Genomic DNA, 12,675 nt, shown 5'->3' on the forward strand with positions numbered 1-12,675 from the left:
AAGAAATGACGAAACACGTGACATGTAAATTTATTCAGTATAAAATCGATGACTGTAATTTTCACAGTTTCAACATTCAGAAATAATGCATATCTTTTCTGATTTAACAAAATACAAAAAATATACATGCATCTGAATAGTTATACGTTTGCTTACATCCCGTGCACTGTGTACATTTTGATTCCCCGTACAATCAATACGTGCTGTTTGATTTCAGGATTTTAATTATAAATTGTTCATTCTGCTTAAGATTTGGCCGACAATAAGAATGAGGTCCGATGTACATTTACATGAGTTTTTATTTGAAATTGAGTGAAAGGATCGGGAGTTTCAAATTTTTCCCCTACAGATCAAGCCATACACTGCAGCTGAAGATTCAATAGTCATTTTTAGTCGCCTTAAACTCCTAAAAGGTGTCAAAAAGTAACCCCCGGACCACATTTTTTAAATTGTATTCTCTCCTCTGAACAATAAACCGAAAAGATTTTAAAAATCAGATGAATAGTATAAAAGTTACAATTTTTAAAAAAAAAAAAAAATTTAATTTTTTTTTTTTTTTGGGGGGGGGGGGGGGTGTTAGCCCCCTCTAAAACCCTTAATTTTTGGCAGTTTTATTCCGAAGACCCTTTCTAGGTCTGCGCATAACGTTAATCATTATACAGATGAAATATGGAAAGCTTCACTTTTAAACTGTGCGAGAAAACGAAGAACGCGTGGTTTCAATATTTTACCTTATTAAGGTCTTCCGTTTCCAACGGAAGACCTTATTGTTTTCGTACTGTTTATTATTATTTTTTTTTTCCAAATTTTGTGCACGCGATTTCTCGAAAACTACTCAACCGATCTGAACAATTTTTTCACAGATGATGGGAAATTATCTGAATTTTATATGTTTTTGAATTTTTTGTCGTCGTCACTTCCGGTCCGGATTTAGGGTCGATTTTGTAATTTTTTACGACCAATTTTGTGCAGAGTTGATCTCAGAAACTATAAGAGATATGACTTTGAAATTTTCAGGATAGGTAGAGCATGGTTTGAAGTTGTGCACTATTTAGTTGTTTTGCACCAGTGGCGCTATTCCTTGGAGCTCGCTTAGGCACAAAAATGGGGTACAGATTTCGAATCAAAATTTCCATATGTTTTGATCAGTATCTTTTTATCAGTTGATATTTTGACAAGACATATAGAACAAAAGTAGTAGAGAATCAAATGTTCTATCCAATAAAATCAAGAAAAGGGGGCTGGCCCCTTTAATTAGGGACCAAGAGACTCGTAAATTCTATTACGAATAACTTGAAAACGATAAATATTTTGTTATGCATCATAAAAATCAAAGTTGTTGATCTCTACATTATCGGTTTGAAAGAGTCATCGTCAGGCCCATGTCTGACGTAATTAGGGTTTTTATTCTTTATCTTCAAATTTTTTTTTTGGGGGGGGGGGGGGTTATTTTGAAATTGTATCGATATCTCATGGTATCATTTTATCTAAAAAAAAAAAAATAAAAAATCGGACGGAAGACCTACTCGTTACTCGTAACGAGGTCGTATCTAGTTATTATTATTTTTTTCCACAAATTTTGTGCATGCGATTTCTCGAAAACTATTCGACCGATTTCAATCATTTTTTCACAGAAGATGGGACTTGATGTAAACTTCATACGTTTTTGATATTTTTTTGTCGTCACTTCCGGTACCGATTTATCGGCCATTTTGCACATTTTCACGACCTATTTTGTGCAGAGCTGATCTCAGAAACTATCAGAGATATGACTATGAAATTTTCAGGATAGGTAGTCTATAGTTTGAAGTTGTGCACTATTATGTTGTTTTACGCCAGTGGCGCCATTTCTTGGAGCTCGCCTGGGCTCGAAAATTGAGTACGAATTTTCATTCAAAATTTTCATACGTTTTCATCTGTATATTTTTATCAGTTGATATTTTGTTAAGACATATATAACAAAAGTAGTAGATAATTAAACGTTCTTTCCAACAAAATCAAGAAAAAGGGGCTGGCCCCTTAAATTAAGGGCCAAGACACTCGTAAACTCTATTACAAATAACTTAAAAATGATCAAAATTTTGTAATGCAATATAGAAGCAAAATTGTTGATTGTAACAATATCTATCAGGTAAAATCATTTTCACACCCATTTATGACGTAATTAGGGATTTTAAGGGGCCAAAGTACTTAAACTTTGATGCAATATATCTAGAGAAGGAGACATATGTTGTTAGGCAATGTAGAAAAGAAAATGTTTGCATTGATGATTCTAATCGATTCCACTAATCAAAACTCTAAAGTCTGTCCCCATTAAGGATCTAGAGGGCTGGCCCCTAAAATATTCAATAATTTGTATCTCAAAAATGAACAACAATTTTAGATGGGTGTAAGAACAACAAATGTTAGTTTTCGTGAGACCTTTTGATCGAACTCAAGAAAAAGGGGCTGGCCCCTTAAATGAGGGGCCAAGACACTCGTAAACTATATTACAGATAACTTGAAAACAATCAAGATTTCAAATATCTTTGGTACCTAGCCTTTTTACAAAATTGATACCAGCGAGATTTTAGTCACTGTAAGTGATTGAGACACAAACTTTTATAAATGATAGACAATCGATTGAAGATATATTTAACGGGTTTTCTTTTGTCAACCGTCACTTCCGGTACTCACCAGAAGAGTTCAAACAATTCATTTTTTTTTCACAAGTTTAACTGATTATCTTTGGTGTTTCATCTTCCATGATTAACAGTAGTGTACACTAAACAAATGTATAAAAAAACCCTAGCTTTTATTTTCATAAACCTCTTTTGTTCATCCGTTTTCGGTCTCGAGACAAAAATCCTAGATTCACCAAGATCGCAGATTCGGCAGAGAATATCGATATTTCATCTTATCATATGAAAACAAAATCGGACGGAAGACCTACTCGTTACTCGTAACGAGATCTAGTTATTATTATTTTTTTCCACAAATTTTGTGCACGAGATTTCTCGAAAACTATTCGACCGATTTCGACCATTTTTTCAGAGAAGATGAGTCTTGATGTAAACTTCATACGTTTTTGAGATTTTTCCTGTCGGCACTTCCGGTACCGATATATCGGCCATTTTGTACATTTTTCTGACATATTTTGTGCAGAGCTGATCTCAGAAACTATCAGAGATATGACTATGAAATTTTCAGGATAGGTAGTCTATAGTCTGAAGTTGTGCACTATTATTTTGTTTTACGCCAGTGGCGCCATTTCTTTGAGCTCGCCTAGGCACGAAAATTGGGTACGAATTTTCATTCAAAATTTTCATACGTTTTCATCTGTATCTTTTTATCAGTTGATATTTTGTTAAGACATATATAACAAAAGTAGTAGATAATTAAACAAAATCAAGAAAAAGGGACTGGCTCCTTAAATTAGAGACCAAGACACTCGTAAACTCTATTAAAAATAACTTAAAAACGATCAACATTTTGTAATGCAATATAGAAGCAAAGTTGTTGATTGTAGCAATATTTATCAGGCAAAATCATTTTCACACCCATTTATGACGTAATAAGGGATTTTAAGGGGCCAAAGTACTTAAACTTTGATGCAATATATCTAGAGAAGGAGACATATTTTGTTAGGCAATGTAGAAAAGAAAATGTTTGCATTGATGATTCTAATCGATTCCACTAATCAAAACTCGAAAGTCTTTCCCCATTAAGGATCTATAGGGCTGGCCCCTAAAATATTCAATCATTTGTATCTCAAAAATGAACAACAATCTTAGATGGGTGTAAGAACAAAAAATGTTAGTATTCGTGAGAACTTTCGATTGAACTCAAGAAAAAGGGGCTGGCCCCTTAAATGAGGGGCCAAGACACTCGTAAACTATATTACAGATAACTTGAAAACAATCAAGAATTCAAATATCTTTGGTACCTAGCCTTTTTACAAAATTGATACCAGCGAGATTTTAGTCACTGTAAGTGATTGAGACACAAACTTTTATAAATGATAGACAATCGATTGAAGATATATTTAACGGGTTTTCTTTTGTCAACCGTCACTTCCGGTACTCACCAGAAGAGTTCAAAAAATTCATTTTTTTTACAAGTTTAACTGATTATCTTTGGTGTTTCATCTTCCATGATTAACACTAGTGTACACTAAACAAATGTATAAAAAAAACCCTAGCTTTTATTTTCATAAACCGCTTTTGTTCGTCCGTTTTTGGTCTCGAGACAAAAAACCTAGATTCACCAAGATCGCAGATTTGGCAGAGAATATCGATATTTCATTGTATCATATGAAAACAAAATCGGACGGAAGACCTACTCGTTACTCGTAACGAGATCTAGTTCTTCTTCTTATTCTTCTTATTCTTCTTATTCTTCTTCATCCAAATTTGTCCAGGCCGTAACTTAAATACCCTTTGACATTAAGACTTCAAACTTGGAACATAGGTAGATGGTATTGAGAAGGAGTGCTCGCCACCAAACGTTTTGACCTTGACCTATTTTGTACTGCAAGGTCAAGCTTTTCATAAAAAATATTGTCTGGACCATAACACAAGACTCCTTTAACATACAAACTTTTAACTTGTATCATGGATAGATGGTATATAACCTAGTTGAACCTTACCAAAATTTTTGACCTTGACCTAGAATTTTTATTTCAAGGTCATATTAGAAAAAACTTCATTGTTCAACTCCTGAATATACTTTGACAGAAGGACTTCAAACTTTAAACAAAGAACAATAATAATACACTTAGGTGTACTATTGAATAATATTTGACCTTGACCTTGTTTTACTTAAGGTCAAATTAAGAAAAAATAAATAAAATTTTGTCTGGGTCATAACTTAAATACCCTTTGACATTAAGACTTCAAACTTGGAACATAGGTAGATGGTATTGAGAAGGAGTGCTCGCCACCAAACGTTTTGACCTTGACCTATTTTGTACTTAAAGGTCAAGTTTTCATAAAAAATATTGTCCAGACCATAACACAAGACTCCTTTAACATACAAACTTTTAACTTGTATCATGGATAGATGGTATATAACCTAGTTGAACCTTACCAAAATTTTTGAACTTGACCTAGAATTTTTATATCAAGGTCATAATAGAAAAAACTCTATTGTTCAACTCCTGAATATACTTTGACAGAAGGACTTCAAACTTTAAACAAAGAACAAAAATAATACACTTAGGTGTACTATTGAATAATATTTGTCCTTGACCTTGTTTTACTCAAGGTCAAATTAAGAAAAAAAAAATAAAATTTTGTCTGGGTCATAACTTAAATACCCTTTGACATTAAGACTTCAAACTTAAAACATAGGTAGATGGTATTGAGAAGGAGTGCTCGCCACCAAACGTTTTGACCTTGACCTATTTTGTACTTAAAGGTCAAGTTTTCATAAAAAATATTGTCCGGACCATAACACAAGACTCCTTTAACATACAGACTTTTAACTTGTATCATGGATAGAAGTTATATAACCTAGTTGAACCTTACCAAAAATTTTGACCTTGACCTAGAATTTTTATTTCAAGGTCATATTAGAAAAAACTTCATTGTTCAACTCCTGAATATACTTTGACAGAAGGGCTTCAAACTTTGAACAAAGAGCAATTATAATACACTTAGATGTACTATTGATTTATATATGACCTTGACTATGTTTTACTCAAGGTCAAATTAAGATAAAGATAATAAAATTTTGTCTGGGTCTGGGTAACATATAGCTGACATCATTCTTTTCAATTGTTAAATTTGCCCCATAATATAATCCTTGGGGAGAAGGGGAGACATGTGTTTTTTTGTAAAAAAAACAATACCCACTAGTTTTTTTATATTTTAGTTTCATATTTATGTGGATTCAAATAAAAATCATACAAACTTCATTCATGATTTTTTTTGTTTTTCATTTCTAAACTTAATAACATTTCACTTTCATAAGAATTTTAAAACAGAAATGTTTAAAAATTTGATAAATAAGGGGTTATCTGGAACCAGACTGATATTTTAAAAATTCTCTAGAAAATAGTGTATTGTATTTTGAGGTATATTATTGTTGAATACTGTGCCTAGTATTGGTAACAAATGCATGCAACAAAAATCTCCTACACTTATTTGGTGTAGAGATCCACCTTAATAAAATAATAGTAAAATAATTTGTACAGTGGTAAATGCCTTATTTTTGTTTTGACCCCACCCCTAGAACATTCTGATTTTTAAAATCGACATTAGAAGTTAGCAAGAGTAGGCCTCGACCCCCCCCCCCCCCCAACCTCCCCGACAAAAACAATTATCTAGTATGGGACACAAACCCCGTGGAATTAGTATATCTGCACGTGTTGAACGATTGTGTAAAGAGTTTGAGGTTTCGATATGATCTATCTGCACGTGTTGAACGATTGTGTAAAGAGTTTGAGGTTTCGATATGATCTGATTAACTATAAATTCATTTTAATATCAATATTCAAAGTTACTTATTTTGCTTATGTTCAAAGAATTTTGTTTTTTTTTCTTCAATCTTAGGTAAGCGTTGTATCGCGGACTACTATAAAATGTATTTGGATGATCTGGATAATGGGGGGGGGGGTATTGTATCGACGCCCGTTGCAAGGAAGCCCGCCAAAATATGGAAACCAACTCGTCGGTGTGAACAAACTGAAATCAATGATGAAAGTGATATGCAAAAAGGCTGGATTGGAGGGAAATTTCAGTCACCACTCCGGTAAACGCACCTGCGTAAAACAATCATACATGGCAGGGGTGGACGAACAAGAGATAATGAGGAGGACGGGTCATCGCTCAGAAAAGGCAGTAAGAAAATACAAACAACCGTGCGACGATATTCTAAAGAAGGTGTCTGCAGTATTGGAACCTATTCCTGGGGTGGCAAAATCCTTGAAGAAAAGAAAGCGCGAGAACGACATGGAAACTGATACCGACCTACCGTGTCGTCCAACAAAAACATTGCACTCAGTTTGTTCTGACATAACTAGTGCCAAAAAGGGACAGTATTTTCAAAACTGTAATATTTCTTTCAATTTTTAAAAAAGTCTGAGAAATTGTACATTCTCTTAATTTCCAGAAATTCGTTTCTCTTTTTGTTGTTGCTTGTAAGACAATTTTTTCAAGATAATAAATTGATGTTCTTGGATTTTGTTTTCATGTAATAAAGGTGGAAGTTGTTGTACAGCTACCTGTACAATAACTTCCTGATACTGTGTAGGTTATTGTACAAATGGAAGCTCCGCCTCCTCAAGGTACCATGATTTATTGAACAGCCACAAGACAACTACAAATATTAAACAACATTTCTTTGAGGTTTTATCATAATTCTTGTCGGAAAACCCCAAAAATTTACACCGGTATTAGAAAATATGTGCATCGTTTCATTATACAGTACAGCTATAAGGAATATTTGCCACTCGAAATTACATATCGTTGATTTTAAACCAAATACTGAGTAATAATCCATAAAATCAACTCCCATCAGTACCTCCGTACTTTGATTATATAGTATTGTCTGAAATTCAACAATTAACTTTAGCACAAAAGTACTTAGTTTACTCTACTTTAGTTTCATAAATTTCTAATTATTGCAATACGTGAGCACATTTTGATAACTGTTGCTAGTTTGTTTCAAGAAATGAAACTGCCGGGTGTTCAAACCCACACCGTACGCTTTCTTAAATAAAGCCACTTTCTAATGAGAATAATCAATTCTAGCTTATCTTGAAGAGGGAAATTTCTATCATTTTTCAGTTATGAGGTCGTCTCAGTCATTATCGTTCAGAGACGTGACTTCTTATGAAGAGCTAAAATGATATAGACGTCAACGAAGTATTCCTGGAGGAAAATAATGAGAGGCTGGGCTAAATAAGACCCCCTTTCTCGCTTTTCGTTTGGTAATTTGCAGCAAGACAAAACAATTAGTTTGATGCAAAAAGCAATGTAGAAGTTATTCTTTATCACGATTTCTATCGAGCGCCTAAAAACCATAAGTATCAATAGCTGAATATGAAGCTACGGAACTCGTCTAATTTCAATAACATCTTCTTTTAATGCTCAGATGGAAACAATTTCCTTTCTGTCTTATCCGATTTATTATTATTAAAAGAATATTGTGCTGTATATAAAGTTCTGGAGATAAATAAAAAAATTTTATATGAAATTAAAATAATTACATTGAAAATAAACCACCATCATGATGGGGTATAATGTTAATAGGAATAATTTTGACTCTATGGCAATATTTTCCCAACCTAGAACCTGAACCCCTGACCCAGGGGCCATGAATTTTACAATTTTGACAGAGTGGTTCATGGACATCACAACTATGCATTCAGATTTTTTCCTCATATATGTGGCAATGGAGAAGTTTTTTGAGAACATACTTGGCCCCGCCTGTGGCGCACTGGGGGATGGAAGAGCCATGGATTTCACAATTTAGATTCCTCTTACCATTAAGACACTTATTATAGTAACCATTGGCCTTGTAGTGTTTAAGGAGTTAAAAATGTTAAACTGTTGACGCACGACGACGGCCGAAGACCAGGTGCATTAGGTCACCTGAGTGACTCGAGTGACCATCTGAGTGACTCGGGTGACCAAAAAACGGAAAAATGAATTTTGACTAAAATCGTGAACATTTACTTAATTTAGCTTGGGTACAATGTTTATATTCTTTAAAGAAATTATTATAATAAAAATTTGCGAATATTTCAGAAAACTCATATTTTTCCTAAAAGGGAGAGGTGATTTATATCAAAATATTTCCCTTGCAAGGCAAAAAAGTGGTCAAGAAAACAATACAAGTATATGTTGTAGAGGATTTCTCAATTTTGACATATTCAAAAGAGCATAAAATTCATTTACAGATAATTTTACACAATATCTGATTCACAACATTTTCTCAGTTTAATTTGAAATTGCGTCGGGCAGATATTTTACTACATTTAAGACATGATTTTTTTTATTTCAAAGCAACAAAACCACACATTTCAGATTTGTTTGATTTAATAGTTCTTTAATCTTTATATTGTGTAAATAAAATAAATAATTTTCATTACAAATAAAGCAAACTAAAGTAGATATGTAACATACAACACTTAGATGCGTTCAGAGTTGTACCGAAATCTACCTTTGGCAGCATTAGGTTGCAATCGGTGAACTATGGTAGTCATTGGTCACTAAGCGCTGCCATTAGTTGCAATTATTTTGGGTAGAACCACGAACGATTTTTTCTTAAATTAAAAATATGGTAGCCTTTGGTTACATCTAATTACCAACTGGAACCAGCTGAACTGAAAAAAACTGGGAAAACATTATAATAATTTTATCATAACATTTTCACTGCAGTAACTGTATTCCCCCAAAACAGTTATCAAAAAACTTCCTGTCATGATTAATTCTATTAAAAAATCGATGTCGACAAAATTTTAACAACTTCATTCGGAATCCTAATTGTGTGTATATATATATATATATATATATATATATATATATATATATATATATATATATATATATATATATATATATATCAGGCTTGGGGTAATGCTAAATGTAATGGTAATGCATTACAATGCATTACATGTTTTCAAACTAATGCAGGTAATGTGTAATGCCACAAATTTAGCATTACAAGTAATGGTTATGTAATGCATTACTTTCCAAAATCTAGTGTAATGCTGGCATTACATGGCATTACTTTGCATTACTATGCTTATTTATGCATGTTCACTTTTAAAAAAATGTGATGAATAACTGAAATTGTATTTGATTAAAATTAGAAGAGAAAAATATAATTCTTGAGAAAAAAAAAATCATTTTTAAATTGTTAATATGAATAGATATAACAACACAATTTAATAACCTTTTAAGAGTGTTGTTTTTAAGAGTTAGAAACCGTTTTAAATTTACTCCAATTAGTTTGCACTTCAATAGAGACGCTATGCCCCAAGGATAATCTTGGAAACAATCTATTGTTTGAAGAACTGCTAAACACCTCAAGCTTTGTTCCAATAGAATAGTGGACAGACATGCACCTTTAAAAACAACGTGAATGCACTGTCCATCCATGATGAAATCAAAATCACTTCCAAATTATAACCCATTTGAAAATCATTAATCTCTCTCTCTCTCTCTCTCTCTCTCTCTCTCTCTCTCTCTCTCTCTCTCTCTCTCTCTCTGTGTGTGCTGTATATTAAGAATATTAGTTTGGACTGCTAGAAAATACCAGATTCATGTATTTTTTTCCATTATACCATTTAATATATCCTAAGATAAAGATTGCCAAACAATCTTTCAGTCCCAGCTTCCAATGCTCCTGTAGAACGTTTATTTAGTATAGCTGGGAAGATTTTCAAACCTGACAGGATGCATTTGAAAGATGGACCCTTTGAAACTTTGATGATCGTAAAGTGCAAGAGCAATCTTTTGTCTTTAAGTGTCCTCAGTATACAGAAATCCGATTAAAATATATTTAGAAAAGTTAAAGCTGCTTGGTCCGATTTTCTTGTAATTACAGTATCAATTTTTTTCTTCATACAAATCATTTATCTTAAAAAGTTATGGACTTTCTCCTATTTACACCAGCAAAATCAGTCTCCTTTCAAAGTTAGAAATATTCAAAGTAAATAAAAATAATTTCTCTTTGGGCAAACGAAAAAACAAACCAAAATGCATCACGGGAATGTTTAGAAAGGAAACCCCTTGGTTTCGTCCCCCGAATGATTGGGGTTATTCAACCCGCATGCTATGCATCGATTGTAAAGAAAGCAGACTTTAGAAATGTTAGCGAACAAAACGTACACATGTTTATTTGTAATTTGTCTGATCATTTCGACCTTTATTTAAGGCGATTTCAAATTCGTAATACAACTATACCCGTCTCGTCGTCAGGGGTGAAATTCAACATGAGGCGAAATAACGAGGTACCTTTTAATGTCGTTTGTTTTGTTAGCAAATTTTGTACGTATTTTTCTTCATTGAAATTTGGCATAATTGACGGGTAAAACTACTGCAATGTCTATTATTATATATATACTAAGCATAGCCATCATTTAAAAGCGTGCATAAAAATTGATATGAAATCGGACCAAGCAGCTTTAATGTAAAAAACTCTCTGTTCATAAATTAATACAATTTAATTTAATTTTTTTTTAAAGATTTGTATAAAATGGGGAAATATCTATATTTAGCTTTTAATAGCCGCAACGTTATACCATAATATGTTTCCTGTTCTGCATGTACTTCTGTGTCTTAAATTCATACCTGATATTGTACCATATCAAATGTCTCCAAATCTCAATTTACTTATGTGATAAGTTGTTCATAATGCCATTATTATGATAATATATTGAGCAAATAAAGAATGAATCTTTTACAATCTATAAGTCATGAAATTTGAACCTGATACTGAACATGAACCTGTAGATATATTAAAGAGTGTTTTATATTTTAAACATTTGCAAAAACTCTTTTTTAGCTTTATTTTTTTTGAATATATTTTTGGCTTTTTACAAAGTAATGGTAATGGTAATGCTCATAGCATTACTCCACTCAAGTAATGGTAATGGTAATGCATTACTTCAAGAAAATAAAGTAATGGTAATGGTAATCTAATGCCCAAATTCATGAAGTAATGTAATGCATTACTTTACAATGTAATTCGCCCATATATATATATATATATATATATATATATATATATATATATATATATATATATATATATATATATATATATACACCTCTCATTAGACAGACGCGGAGAGGAAAAAGGAAGGAAAAGTTCTGGATGCACAGACTCGAGTCATACATACCTTGATGGCATGGACAAACAAATGGACTTCACAAAAATGAACGTCTCATAGCCTTACATCACCTGACATGCACCAATATAGTAATTTTATCAAATCTGTCAATTGCGCCTCTTTCGGTTATTATTTTCCTTTACAACCTTTTATTTGTTAATAACTATTTTTTATAATTTATTTCATTTTTTTATTTATTATTCTCTTTTAAACAAACTTTTACTAACTATAAACTTAATTGAAATCTATATCATAAGTGCCGTCCGAGTTAACAACGGGGGTTCGAATTTTCATTTATTAACTCGGACGTCAATTTTAATTAGCTAATTAACTCAACCAGGCGCGAAATTGGCAGTCGATTGATTGCTTTAGAGCGATCGGCCGCAGTGTCAACACCTTCTTTAAGAATGTGGACTAAAACTGTTTATAATGTAGTTGTTTTGTTTTTTATAGTTTCTTAAGTAGTTTTATTAGCATTGCTAGATTTTGTTTTCTTTGTTTTTACCCATGTTATTTATTTTTTTTTTTGTCCTGAAGAAGGGACTGGTTGTCCCGAAAATTTGACAATATCTATTGTTTGTTTCGTTGGCTATTTTTATTGCTTCATACATTCAGTTTACTGGCTTAGTATCTATATATTAGATCCGACACTTTAAAGATGCCTAGTGTTGTTGATTCTATTCAGTGCTTTTTATAGTTACTCACGTTTTTAAGCACGTTTCTTCTTTGTTGTGAAAAAATATTAATAAATGACACATGCTTTATAAATAGAAAATTAGCAATTATTACTTTAAGTTATAACAGTTTTCTTTCTAAAAGGTATAGTGATCTATTACAAATTGATACAGGAG

The 12,675-nt window shown here is 32.4% G+C and overlaps 1 pseudogene; it reads left to right on the forward strand.

Moving 5' to 3' along the window:
- LOC128162912 (uncharacterized) overlaps window positions 1-7,060 on the forward strand; it is a 69,094-nt pseudogene extending 62,034 nt beyond the window's left edge.
- Window positions 7,061-12,675: the final 5,615 nt, after the last annotated feature.

The sequence above is a fragment of the Crassostrea angulata genome, chromosome 9 (assembly GCF_025612915.1).
Source record: "Crassostrea angulata isolate pt1a10 chromosome 9, ASM2561291v2, whole genome shotgun sequence".
NCBI classification, from domain to species: domain Eukaryota; kingdom Metazoa; phylum Mollusca; class Bivalvia; order Ostreida; family Ostreidae; genus Magallana; species Magallana angulata.